The 14058-nt window shown below is 44.0% G+C and overlaps 2 protein-coding genes across 5 annotated transcripts in view; one reads left to right on the top strand and one right to left on the bottom strand.

Moving 5' to 3' along the window:
- Gbs-76A (Glycogen binding subunit 76A) overlaps window positions 1-14058 on the top strand; it is a 579812-nt gene that overhangs the window by 15951 nt on the left and 549803 nt on the right. The window lies entirely within an intron of this gene.
- The window catches only part of LOC128700369 (ATP-dependent RNA helicase DDX24), a 180549-nt gene that overhangs the window by 149148 nt on the left and 17343 nt on the right, over window positions 1-14058 (bottom strand). For 2 of the 3 annotated variants that reach the window (XM_053793527.2, XM_053793526.2), the window contains exon 2: window positions 10732-10871. The gene's annotated coding sequence lies outside the window, so the exon portion shown is untranslated. Of the gene's footprint in view, window positions 1-10731; window positions 10872-13019; window positions 13116-14058 lie in introns of those variants that run through there. The other variant, XM_053793528.2, reaches the window with a different exon arrangement.

Raw genomic sequence — 14058 nt, 5'->3', positions numbered from 1 at the left:
TCTAGCATAAGCACTGGACTCTGTGGTCTGAGCCATCGTTTAATCCTGACTCTCACCTGTGGTACTGAACTTGTCCGATTTCATTGAGGTGTTGACCTGTTAGTCACTGGCTGAATGTAAATAAGTTTATTTAGGTACAGATACACATACGTATAATTATCATATATAGTGCAAAGTGATATTTCCACTGGGGCCCTCCTATTTCCACTGGGGCCCTCCTATTTCCACTGGGGCCCTCCTATTTCCACTGGGGCCCTCCTATTTCCACTGGGGCCCTCCTATTTCCACTGGGGCCCTTCTATTTCCACTGGGACCTTTCTATTTCCACTGGGGCTCTTCTATTTCTACTGGGTCCCTCCTATTTCCACTGGGGCCCTTCTATTTCCACTGGGGCCCTCCTATTTCCACTGGGTCCCTTCTATTTCCACTGGGACCCTTCTATTTCCACTGGGTCCCTTCTATTTCCACTGGGACCCTTCTATTTTCACTGGGGCCCTTCTATTTCCACTGGGGCCCTTCTATTTCCACTGGGGCCCTTCTATTTCCACTGGGGCCCTTCTATTTCCACTGGGGCCCTTCTATTTCCACTGGGGCCCTTCTATTTCCACTGGGGCCCTTCTATTTCCACTGGGTTCACCCTCAGTTGCAACCTTTGGATGCTCTGGTAGCCGAACGCAAATATTTTTTCGGCGAGTTTGTGGTACCATTGTTATTGCACGAAACAGTTTATTCTGCTAGTTTTTTCTCGATTTTTTTATGTACCCTGCAGTTTCGAGGACAATAGTGCAGTTTTCTAATATAATTCAAGTTGTAAATAATGATCTCGTATGGTGTAACTGTTAGACAAGTTACACTTTGTACGTTTTCTGTGCCTAGACGTGTTTATGCGCTTGCAGACAGTCAGCCGGTTTTCATAAGAGACATTGGTAAAAACAGGCGTAAGACAGGCCACAGAAGGCCAGGCAGGTAACAGATGGTGGGGCAGGAACAGTTGGCTAAGCTGGCAACAGGTGGAATCTCATTAAATCACATTCTATCCTCCCTATTAATCCTTTCGAGTATCTCGCATGTCGTAGTCATATCTCCCTTACTCAGGGCCAAAAAGGCACGCACATTTTTGAGGAGTTTGTCCCACTACAGATCATGAGATGAGAATATCGCCGATTCTTGTGGCTGGCTGGCTGGCTGGCTAGCTGGCTGGCTGGCTGGCTGGCTGGCTGGCTGGCTAGCATCCTCTCCTCCCCCCCCCCAAGTTTAGTTGTGGCAGTCTCGTAAACTAAAATACCTCACTAGTGACTAGTTGCTTGGCTGGTTTAATCTTAAGAACCACGAGCGACGCAACAAGACTGGGAGCAAGGCGATAACGAGAGAGAGAGAGAGAGAGAGAGAGAGAGAGAGAGAGAGAGATTCAGTATATAATACAGACAAGATAAGGGACTGATTCTCTTCTCATCCACACTTTCGTCTAACATCTCTGTCCTGAATCAAAATAGCCACTGGCTGGCGCCAAGTCTTCGAAAAACAACAGACACAGAGGTGTTCCACATGTGTGACACCTCATGTCTCCAGTGTGAGAGAAAAGATACAGGGTGCGAAACAACGCTTGATCAGGAACAAAGTTTCTCTCATTGACGAGCTTTATCAAACCATTATTGACTTTGTAAAGCTTTACAAGCGAACGAGGCATAACTAACATGAGTGACATGCTGCCGTATAGAAAGCCCCTTCTTATCCAGAACATTTCTGGCAAATTGAGTCAATTTTCTCTCCAGGATGCGACCCACACCAGTCGATTAACACCCAGGTACCTATTTTACTGATAGGTAAACACTAGGCAGTAGATGTCTTAAGGAAACACATCCTAATCTTTCCAGCAGTACCGGGAACCGAACCATGGACCTCAGTGTGTGAGTTAAGTGCGCTAGCATACAGATAGACACACATGTCTGGTACTAAGAAACAACGTTCATTAGAGATACTAATGAGAGAATTATTAGAATATTGATTTAGAGATAAGGGTATTGTTGGTGACTGAACCAGGAGGAGGGAGGGAGGGGGAGGGGACTGAAGGGAAAGACGAAGGAAGGAGAAAGAGGGAGTACGAAGGAAGGGAGGGGAAAACGGAGAGAAGGGTATAGGGGAGTGATCTCAGTTGGAACTCCAGCGACTTGTATCAAAAGGGTAAGATGCAGGACAATTGAACCAACCCCCCTTCTCCCCCTACCCGTTCTCCTCCCACCATCCCCTACCTCCTTCCTTCCCTACCACTGCCGTCCCCTTCCACCCACCCTCGATCCCACGATGTTCACTCTCCCCTCTGAGCTTTAAAGTGGTGGGGAGCTAACACAAGAGATGATCCACTACTCCATAACACATGCCTATCAACATCACCCCTTCTACATACTCCTCCCCTACACCCCCTTCTAGATATTCCCCCTCCCCAAAAGGCTGTAGAAGTTTATTATAGATTTAGAATGTTATTCAAAACGTTCAGAAGAGAACACGTTTGAAGATTAGCAAGAACCTTACGTGTTAAATGTTAACTTGAAGTTGCCTGTCGAGCCATCTAGGGTGACTCTTAGCGGCTATTTCCCGGTCCTGTGATGCTATATCCTGGCCCCAAACGGCTATATCCTGGCCCCATGCAGCTATATCCTGGCCCCATGCAGCTATATCCTGGCCCCATGCAGCTATATCCTGGCCCCATGCAACTATATCCTGGCCCCATGCAGCTATATCCTGGCCCCATACAGCCGCCTTGCTTCGTTAAGTACGCGTCGCGATATCCACTACACAGGTATAATACTGCTAAGATTCATGTGCATTAATGAGAATATTTTACGATATGTTGGTTGAGTTTTCATTTCAGTGACTATTAGAGATGAAACTATAGTTTTGAAAGGGAGTGAAAGGTCAGCAACCTTGACTCCAGTCAAGGAAACTTGAAGAATGTACAGAAACAACAGCACACAAAAGCCCTTAAGGCTTCAAGTTATATTCTGGCAGATTAGTTCAGGGTGGTATAACAAAAGGCTCTCTCCTCACCCTCCACTCCCTCCGGACACACTCCATTTAAAGATTCGAGCAAGATTTTCACAAGAGTCAAAACCTTGATTAAATATTTATATGTAGAGACAAAAAGACAAAATTTAAGATTAAATTTGATACGACTTACACTATAATTATTATTCTGCTAGTTTCTGTTGATGCTATTATTACTACAACTATTACTACTAGGATTTCAAAGGACTGACTTCAGTTCCTTCGAATCTGTATTTCATTCCTCTACCTTAATTATGTACCATATCCTATAATAATTATTTCTACAAGTACATGATACAACTTATACAGACCATAGTTGCCATCAGTGACATACTATATAGAAAGCCCCTGGTTATGCACAGCATTTCGGACAATTTAGGTTAATTTTGTTCCCCAGGATGCGACCCACAACAGTCGATTAACACTCAGGTACCTACTTACTGCTAGGTGAACAGGAACAGCAGGTATACGGAAACACACCCTATGTTTCCATCTGTATCGGGAATCGAACCACTGAGCTGAGTGTGTTACCAACCTCGTACAGTACTGCGTAGATTGGGACTACATAGGGCCGTGTGTTGCATGCAGTGTTGTGTGTGGATACTGAGGGGGGGGGGGGAGAAGATATGCTGTGTAACGTTTGTGTTGCATCTCCTGCCGCGGAGTTTTATGGTGTTGCCACGTGTGGTCGACTCGCCCGGGGATGGGTGGGTGGTTGAGGGTTGCATTCCAAGTCACGTCCGCTCCGACCTGTGATCACCCATGGCCACCCCTAACCCACCAGGGGCTCGATAACCTACCCACCCACCCACCTTCCAGCCCACCCACCAACCCTCTGAGAGTACTAACCCAGCGATGGAATGAGTAGCAGGTGTCTATCCACAAACTTATCTATCCCTACTCACATCTATTTCTATTAAACCAAATCTATTTCTGTTCACCCACTATTTTTATCCAGTCAATTCTTTCTCCACACAAACTTCTGTTTATATTTCCACCTCCATCTATTCCTGTCAATTTTACTCCTTTAAACCTATCTTTATATTTTCTATCTAAACCCTTGAGGGGTCATTCAGGGCTCGGAGCTCGATCCTCCGTTCAATAACCGCAGGGAGGAATGGAATGATAGAATGGAAGCCAGTGGATCGAGGCGGATTAAGGCAAACATTATACACAGCTTGAAAGGTAGGTATGATAGGGACCTGGAGCTGAGTCCCAACCTGCTCCGAGAACAAGGATGAACAAGGCCAAGGAGAAAACTTACATAAACTAGAGAACAAGATATGGAAACAACAATATAACGGGAGAACAGTATAATAACAGTGAGAACACAATAACAGCAGGAGAACAACACAAGAACATCTCAAGAGTTAAAATACATGCGCAAGAAACCAAACATTAAAGGCGAACTCTTAAAACACTAAGAACAGAGTTCAAGAGCTCAAATATAAAAGAAACACCAGACCACAGCTTTTGATCTATAATAATAACAATAATAATAATAATAATAATAAAATAATAATTTCTACAAGTATATGATACAACTTATACAGACCATAGCTGACACCAGTGACATACTATATAGAAAGTCTAGTTATACAGAGCATTTCCCGCAACTTAGGGTAAGCTTGTCCCCCCAGGATGCGGCCTACACCAGTCAACTAACACCCAGGTACCTACTTACTGCTAGGGGAGCAGGGACAACACACCCTGATGAGCATATACACCTCTTAGATGTGTATACACTGAGAGCTACTGTGTATAAACCCTTTAGAGAGCTGTATATCTCTGTATCTATAAACCAAAATTTTTTTTAATCTCCGTGTGAGATATTAAATTATTTATGACCTGTGGTACGTAAGTGTTTTGCAGCCTTAATGACCCTCGTGTATTTGATAGGCTCTAAATCCGCTCTGAATGGAATGGTAATGTGGCTTGACGCCAAGAAGAACTCCATTTCCTTGAATCTAAAGCCTTTTCACCTCTCTACGACGGGTAGGTGAGAAATGGAATAAAATATGAGGCTTAAAGGAAAAGTAAAGCTGAAGGGGAGTAAGAGTGGAGAGAGAATAACTCTGTTGGCAGTGGAAAGTAGGTCGATGACCTGACTCCCTCCCAGACCATCCTGCGGAGCCTGGCTCCCTCCCAGACCATCCTGCGGAGTCTGGCTCCCTCCCAGATCATCCTAGGGGGTCTGGCTCCCTCCCAGACCATCCTGCGGAGTCTGGATCCCTCCCAGACCATCCTGCGGAGTCTGGCTCCCTCCCAGACCATCCTGCGGAGTCTGGCTCCCTTCCAGACCATCCTCCCTCCCAGACCATCCTGCGGAGTCTGGCTCCCTCCCAGACCATCCTGCGGAGTCTGGCTCCCTCCCAGACCATCCTGCGGAGTCTGGCTCCCTCCCAGACCATCCTGCGGAGTCTGGCTCCCTCCCAGACCATCCTGCGGAGTCTGGCTCCCTCCCAGACCATCCTGCGGAGTCTGGCTCTCTCCCAGACCATCCTGCGGAGTCTGGCTCCCTCCCAGACCATCCTGCGGAGTCTGGCTCCCTCCCAGACCATCCCGGGGAGTCTGGCTCCCTCCCAGACCATCCCGGGGAGTCTGGCTCCCTCCCAGACCATCCCGGGGAGTCTGGCTCCCTCCCAGACCATCCCGGGGAGTCTGGCTCCCTCCCAGACCATCCCGGGGAGTCTGGCTCCCTCCCAGACCATCCCGGGGAGTCTGGCTCCCTCTCAGACCATCCTGGGGAGTCTGGCTCCCTCCCAGACCATCCTGGAGAGTCTGGCTCCCTCTCAGACCATCCTGGGGAGTCTGGCTCCCTCCCAGATCATCCTGGGGAGTCTGGCTCCCTCTCAGACCATCCTGGGGAGTCTGGCTCCCTCCCAGACCATCCTGGGTCACTAATATATTTAACCCATCTTGTGTGACGGACTATGACAGGATAACCCAGCGAAGGCTTCCACTATGTGACTATTGGATGACAGTAGCAGCATACCGTTTGCTCTCTTCCAACTCTTAAATAAACCAGCCAAGATTACCGCCGTCTTGAAGATTGTAGACAATTCATTACCATTGTAACTTGGTCATGATTGTGACCAGATCTACCTGGAGTTCATTACCTTTGTAACTTGTTCAGCTATCAGAACTCTGGGGTACAGTCCCTGGACCTATTATAAACCTTTGTAATCCATGGACTTACGCCCACAGGATGGGTATGGAGTGCATAATAAACGTATAAAAGTTACTCCCAGCCCACGTAGAGAGGAGTCTGGCTTCATTTAAGACCACATACTCTTTCCACTCTTTTTCCCTAGCTCCTGGTCCATCTAAGGAGGGTCTGACTCCGCTTATCACTACACATCGTCTCCAGGGGCTGCCTGAGGACATTCACTACAACTACATTAGGGGAAACACTGAGTTTCCTACCTGGCGCTAGTGTTCCAAGGGAATGTATATATACAACGAGGTTATATCGAAGGGTAATATGAGAGGCTCAGGCTGGGCTGGTCGAATCCATTTGTTTTATTGGTGTTTGTTTCCCTTCGTCTCACAAACACACAAGCATACCAACACGTAAATATACAATCATACACAACTATGCAAACATACGAACATGCATAGAAATAAACAAAATACAGACGTACAAACAAACAAATATACAACCATACAGGAAAAAACAAGTGTCGTGCATGTTGCGCGACAATGTTTATATAATACATACTCTATGTAAAAATAAACACACACACACACACACACACACACTATTACTGCGCTGTGTGTGTGTGTGTCGTCAGCAAGGTGACTCCAAGGACACATCTCAAGATGTCAGAACACACCCACTCACAAACGTTACTCTTTCTCTATTTCTCTATCTCACCTCTCTCATTCCCTCAACCCTTCTTACTTTCACTATGTACGAAGAGCAGTAATTATACGCTGTAGTGTGAAGGAGGGAGGGGAAAATGTAACGTTTTCCCTTATATATTGATCGCAGAAGCTGCATGCTCCCTTACACACTCGTGTGTGCGCGTGTGTGTACTCACCTAGTTGTGGTTGCAGGGGTCGAGTCATAGCTCCTGACCCCGCCTCTTCAACTGGCCGCTACTCACTCTTCCTGCTCCGTGAGCTTTATCATACCTCTTCTTAAAGCTATGTATGCATCCTGCCTCCACTATATCACTATCCAGGCTGTTCCACTTCCTGACTACTCTGTGACTGAAGAAATACTTCCTAACATCCCTGTTTGGAAATATTTCTTCAGTGTGTGTGTGTGTGTGTGTGTGTATGTGTGTGTGTGTGTGTGTGTGTGTGTGTACTCACCTAGTTGTACTCACCTAGTTGAGGTTGCGGGGGTCGAGTCCGAGCTCCTGGCCCCGCCTCTTCACTGATCGCTACTAGGTCACTCTCCCTGAGCCGTGAGCTTTATCATACCTCTGCTTAAAGCTATGTATGGATCCTGCCTCCACTACATCGCTTCCCAAACTATTCCACTTACTGACTACTCTGTGGCTGAAGAAATACTTCCTAACATCCCTGTGATTCATCTGTGTCTTCAGCTTCCAACTGTGTCCCCTTGTTACTGTGTCCAATCTCTGGAACATCCTGTCTTTGTCCACCTTGTCAATTCCTCTCAGTATTTTGTATGTCGTTATCATGTCCCCCCTATCTCTCCTGTCCTCCAGTGTCGTCAGGTTGATTTCCCTTAACCTCTCCTCGTAGGACATACCTCTTAGCTCTGGGACTAGTCTTGTTGCAAACCTTTGCACTTTCTCTAGTTTCTTCACGTGCTTGGCTAGGTGTGTGTGTGTGTTATCTGCTAGCCAACATATCTGAAGGTTATAAGCATAACCAAAATTTTTAAAGGGGTGGAGGGGTAAGCCAGTGGAAGGCCTCGGTCAGATGACCAACAGCTCCAGCTGCGGGTCACCATATTACTAAGACCATCGTCAGGAAACACTTGTCCTGTTTCCTGACAAACGTAACCCAACCTAACCTAACCAGTTAGCCTGTGTGTGTGTGTGTGTTTGTGTGTGCAAATTCTGGCATCATACTAATGGAATAATCCGGGTTGTTGCCTTAGTGATGAAGGCGGGGGGGGGAGGGGGAGGGTGGGGGGAGGGGGGAGGGGGAGGGGGAGGGGGAGGGGTGTGTTGACTAATTTTAACGTGGTTGAATGATGCTGATAACGTCACCATCCCACTATCCTACACTAGGAAAATCTACTCTACGCTCAGTCTTCCAGCCGATCTTCCAGGAGAATGTGCGAGTGTTAACTAACCTCTACATGACTTTATAAACCTTACACACACAAATACACACACACACACACACACACACACACACACACACACACACACACACACACACACACACACACACACACACACACACACACACAGAGTGGGGGGGGGACGCTGTATATCACTAAACCATAAATATCCTTCAGGTTAATTTTTTTCTCTACTTTTACGACCATCTTGCATGACATTAGAAGGAGTCTGGGGTTTCCTGGCTAGGCTCCAGCTTGATATGTGAGCACTTGACGAGTGCCACACCTGTCATATGCCAAAGTGGCCCTCCTGCCTTTATATATGTCTGAAACACTTCTGTTATATGGGTCAGGTTAACTGTCTTTTTACTACAGACATTCATTCATATTCTGTCACTCTGTGGATCAAGTTGACAGTGTATTGGCAGCTAAGGTCACAGATGGCGCTGTTCAGAACGGTAGTTTAATATCTTTATTATGCACCCCATACCCATCCTGTGGGCGGTAGTCAAAAGATTACAAAGGTACATAATGGGTCCAGAGACTGGACCCCAAAGTTATGATAGCTGAACTAGTTACAAAGGTAATGAACTCCAGGTAGATCTGGTCACAATCATGGCGAGTTACAGAGGTAATGAATCAGTTCAGAACGTTATTTGTATTATGATGTACGAACATTTCTGGCAAGAGTGTTATTGAATAAGTTAAAGTGTGTCAGGAAACAGGATAAGTGTTTCCTAACACGGGTCTTGGTCATGACCCGCAGCTGGAGTTTTTTGGCCATCTGACCGAGGCCTTTCGCTGGCTTACCCATCCACCCCTTTAAATATCATGGTTATGATTTTTAACCATTAAACACTCGTGTTTGAATTTACATACGGATATCTAGGAGCAGAACAGAGGATAGTACATTCTAATCTAACTTTTGTTTTCAATTGTTTTGAGACTGAGTCCCTTACCCTATTTATTGGTTCCCATACCCTTTGGGGTATGAGGTTACCTGGAGGTTACCTGGAGGTTATTCCAGGGATCAACGCCCCCGCGGCCCGGTCCATGACCAGGCCTCCCGATGGATCAAGGCCTGATCAACTAGGCTGTTACTGCTGGCCGCACGCAGGTAAGGGGTATACGAGGGTTATTTGTGTATTGTTCTAGTCACGGTAATGTGCCTTTCTGTTCTACATAAATACGTCATTTTAAGCACGTAACAACACACAAGATTTATGTCGCCACCCATGATGAATGTCAGCATCTGTCTCCAGACTCCTCCCACCTCACCACAACATTAAGCACTAACATCTAGAAGACACTTTAGTGACTCGCGCAATTTGGACTCCATTCCCAAGATAATGGAACTAATGGCTGGCCAGCCAAGCGGAATGTTACCCGAGGAGCTGATTCATTCGACATTTTTCACATGGATGCGAATCCAGTGCCTGGGCTAAAAAATAAATAAATAGGACTTGGACGAAATAGATTTTCCAGGCTGTGGGATTTGACTGGCGTCTGGAAGGACGGTGGCACAGCTGGATTCCTGAAGGACAAGTTGCAATATCTGTACCATAATTCACAGTCCATCAAGGAAACTTAATGAGTTGTGGTTTGTTAGGTGGTCCAGGGGATTGGAATGGTCACAATGTTACTTCCATTTTGGGGTTATTCTAGGTAATTTACACAATGTATGATAATTATACTTGTGTACCTGTGCCTAAATTGCTTAATCGTCGTGCCTTAGGCCGTCGTTATCCCCAGGTAGGTTGAAGAACGAAACACTAATTGGGAATCTTTAATGATAAAACGTTTCGCCAGTCAGTGGCTTTTTCAATCCAATACAGAACAGAACTGAAGACTGAAGCAGCCGCTGGCTGGTGAGACGTTTCCTCGGTAAAGATCCCCAAAAATGCTAAGTAAAAGGACAGAAATACAACTAATGTGACATTTTATTGTGGCAACGTTTCTCTCTCCAAGAGCGAAACGTTGCCACAATAAAATGTCACACTAGTCCTTCCCCAAAAATGGCACGTGTCTCAGTATTCAACCAGTAGGTTTTCTAAGCCATTTACGTCACCCACGTAAGTTCTTAAAGCTGCCTAGATAACTTTACACACTGCCCCATTGCTACGTCACCTGACGTTCCCAAATACACGCTAAAACACTTGATACACCAAAATATACCAAGGGACTTAAAAAAACAATTTATTCAGCTTGTAACTAGTATTTGAGGGTAATGAATGAGGGAAATGCAAGAGAAAGAATAATTTGAAGAACAGAGGGGAAACACAAGGAAAGGAAATACTTGAGGTAATCCATGCAAATAAATGTATATAATTGAAATGGGGGAATAGTAATATATATACACACACATATATATATATATATATAATTATATAAGAAACATATATTCTTATTTCATTACTTACATTAAATTGTGTGTAGTTGCCACCTTATAGACGTTGATTCGAGCTAGATGACACCTACAGGGGTTGAAGTGTGTGTGGGTGCCACCTGGCAGACGTTGGTTCGAGTCGTACGACATCTTCACACAATAGGTGCTGAGTCCCTATTAGAATAATAAAATGGGAATTAGCAGATTATATTATATGTGGGAATTATACTATAAAATAATTCAAATATAACTATGAAAATTTATATTTTAAATTATAATAAATAATAAAATTGAAATAAATATTTTGATATTGCATGTGTAAGTTTCCTTAGAATTTACATAAATAATAAAAAAAATTAAATTCCAACCTGTTTTGGAAGGAATTTAGAATTTTTTCCCCTTAGTATTTATTTGATGCTTAATATTATGAAAAAAAAAATTGAGTTGGGTGTAGCAAGAGTGATGTACCCTGGAGGCTGCCAGCACCTCCAGTAGTGTCCACACAATCATATGCTTACAATATTCAATATTTATTCACTCGTTGTGTGATACTCACGGGCTCTATGGCAGCTCTCCAAGACCCTCGTCTATTCATCCATCTCAAGCTCTCTCTCTCTCTCTCTCTCTCTCTCTCTCTCTCTCTCTCTCTCAAAATTCAATATTCACACTACGTTGTTAAAATTGTTCAATGCTTATACTCTCAGCAATAATACTGCATAAAACACTACGAAAATAACTTTGTTTATAATTCCAGAGTCCTATAATGTTCCATACTGGTTGGCTGGGCTGGGTAATGGGGTTTAAATCCTACTACACTCAAGGTAACATGTGACTTACCACTACTAGCCGAGCATACTTTAAAACCTAAAGAATTAAAGCAAACTCAGCTTATACACACAGAAACATACTCCTCTCGGTGTATATAGCCTGTGGATCAATACTAGGCCCTGTGGATCAATGTTAGGCCCATTGATTTTTGAGTAGGCCTGCACGGGTGTCCTCAGTATGTCTACACTATCTTCACTGATAACAAATTGGTTTTCTCCCGACAGAAGGGACTACTGTACAGTACTATAAACAAACAGGTCTTTAGAATGCACCTACAGATGCATTACACAACTCGTTTATCATCAATAAACCAGATCTTCAACTCATCAAAATATCTTCGATGATCTTCAACAGAAAACGAATTTGGTGCCAGACGACCACGTTTTCTATGCGTGTCACAGACATTCGAGGGTAAATTATTATATTCTTCCCTTGTTCATCGTCCTGTTGCTATGCTGAGGAGTACATAGTCTACTGCTGGTAGGTAATTTACACTATGTATGATAATTGTACTTACGTGTAACTGTACTTAAATAAACTTATTAGTTATGCCCTTTCTACGCTGGTCTACAGCTATTGACTATGTATATATAATTAGTAATAACTTAGATAAAAGTATTCTTATCTGGTGGAGAACAGGTTAAACGCAGTCTTAATAACCTTGGCGTGGCTGGTAAGCTTTAAACCAGATAAATAATCTTACTCCTGATTAATTACACGTATGTCATACCTAATTATTCCCAAGTTTAATTTTTTGGTTGCATAAGTGTCTAGTATATCTAGGGACGATCCTCTGTTGTAATGGAAGGTGCTCCGGGGTCAACGCCCCCGCGGCCCGGTCCATGACCAGGCCAGAGCCTGGTGAAATAGGATGTAAACAGCTTTTTACTAAAAAAGGGGTAACTCCAATTCTTTAAATCAAGAGTCCTACACCAGCATTCATGTTATCTTCCTTTGGGAGACAGTAACTTTTGGGAAGTTACTATACGTGACAGCAGACACGTGTGTCTGGAGCCAGGCATGGCAGAAGACACGTACCTGGAGCCAGACTGTCTGGAGTCAGATGTGAGAGAAGACACGTGCCTGGAGCCAGACATGAGAGAAGACGTGTGTCTGGATCCAGCCATGACAGAAGACACACATATCAGTAAATATATATATGTACTTAACGGGATACAAAACAGACATTTCACACACACACACACATATATATATATATATATATATATATATATATATATATATATATATATATATATATATATGAGTGTGTCTACACCACCACAGAGTATATATACTTAGGGGTGTATGTCTATCAGTGTATGTACACCGAAAGTATACTTCAATGCCTTTAATTGGGATTTAAATATTCTTGATTAGTGGTGTACAGGTGACATGGAGCCTTAATGACCCTCGTGTAGTAGACAGAGTGTAAACCCTATTAACCATCCCACAAGGAGTCAGAGAAAGTGTGATTCACATAAAGTTATTTACCGTACTTGCTCTGAGCTCCAGCTCTTGGGCCGGGTTCTAAATATTCAGCTTATGAGCGCAGGAGTCACTACATACACCCTGCAACTGCGCTGTGGGCCACTGGTCTGCCTTGTTTACCTACGTCACCTCATTGATCAGTTGCCGTCATGACATCACCCATGACGCAATCGAGACGTCAGAAGTACCAACGTTAGCGAATGACCTTGAGTTCGACCCCAAGCGTATTGCGTGGGCGTAGATGCTTTATGGGTGGACAAGGGGATTTATTACACCAGAGAGAAGGGCATTTCTCCCTTTGGGGTGGTAGATTAAATTTAAGATAAGAGTTATTTAGCTTTCTTATGGTTTTATGTGTCAACAAAGAGGAGAATGGTTAAATTGATTGTTGGTAGCTCCGAGTGGCGGTAAAACTTGTCAACTTTTCACCAGTGATTGTTGACATTTATTGTTGTTGGTAGTGAGTGCTTTTGGTAGTGATTGTTGGTAGCGATTGATGTTAGTAGTGATTGTTGATGGTAGTGTGATTGCTGTTGGAAGTGATTGTTGTTGGTTGTGTGATTGTTGTTGGTTGTGTGATTGTTGCTGAAAGTGATTGTTGTTGGTTGTGTGATTGTTGCTGAAAGTGATTGTTGAAGGTAGTGATTATTGGTAGAAGTGATTGTTGGTAGTAGCGATTGTTGGTAGTGATTGTCGTTGGTATTGTTTGTTGATGGAAGTAAATATTATTGGTAGTTATTGTTAGTAGTGATTGTTGTTGGTAGTGATTATTGAGGACAGTAACTGTTGTTGGTAGTGACTTGATAGTAGTGACTGTTGGTAGTGATTGTTAATAGTGATTGTTGGTAGTGATTGTTAGTGGCAGTGATTGTTGATGACATTGTTGATGGCAGTGATTGTTGATGGCGGTGATTGTTAGTAGCAGTAAATCTCATAGCGTCTCTCTCAACTTCAATACTGTGTAGGATGGGAAGGAACTACAGAGCTAACATGTTAATCTTAGTAACATTCTTATCTAAAATAAGCTAGAAATGTGAATTTC

This window comes from Cherax quadricarinatus, chromosome 71 (assembly GCF_038502225.1).
Source record: "Cherax quadricarinatus isolate ZL_2023a chromosome 71, ASM3850222v1, whole genome shotgun sequence".
Classification (NCBI taxonomy): Eukaryota; Metazoa; Arthropoda; class Malacostraca; order Decapoda; family Parastacidae; genus Cherax; species Cherax quadricarinatus.
The sequence above is the reverse complement of the archived record's forward strand: the minus strand, read 5'-3'. Positions and strand labels throughout refer to the sequence as shown.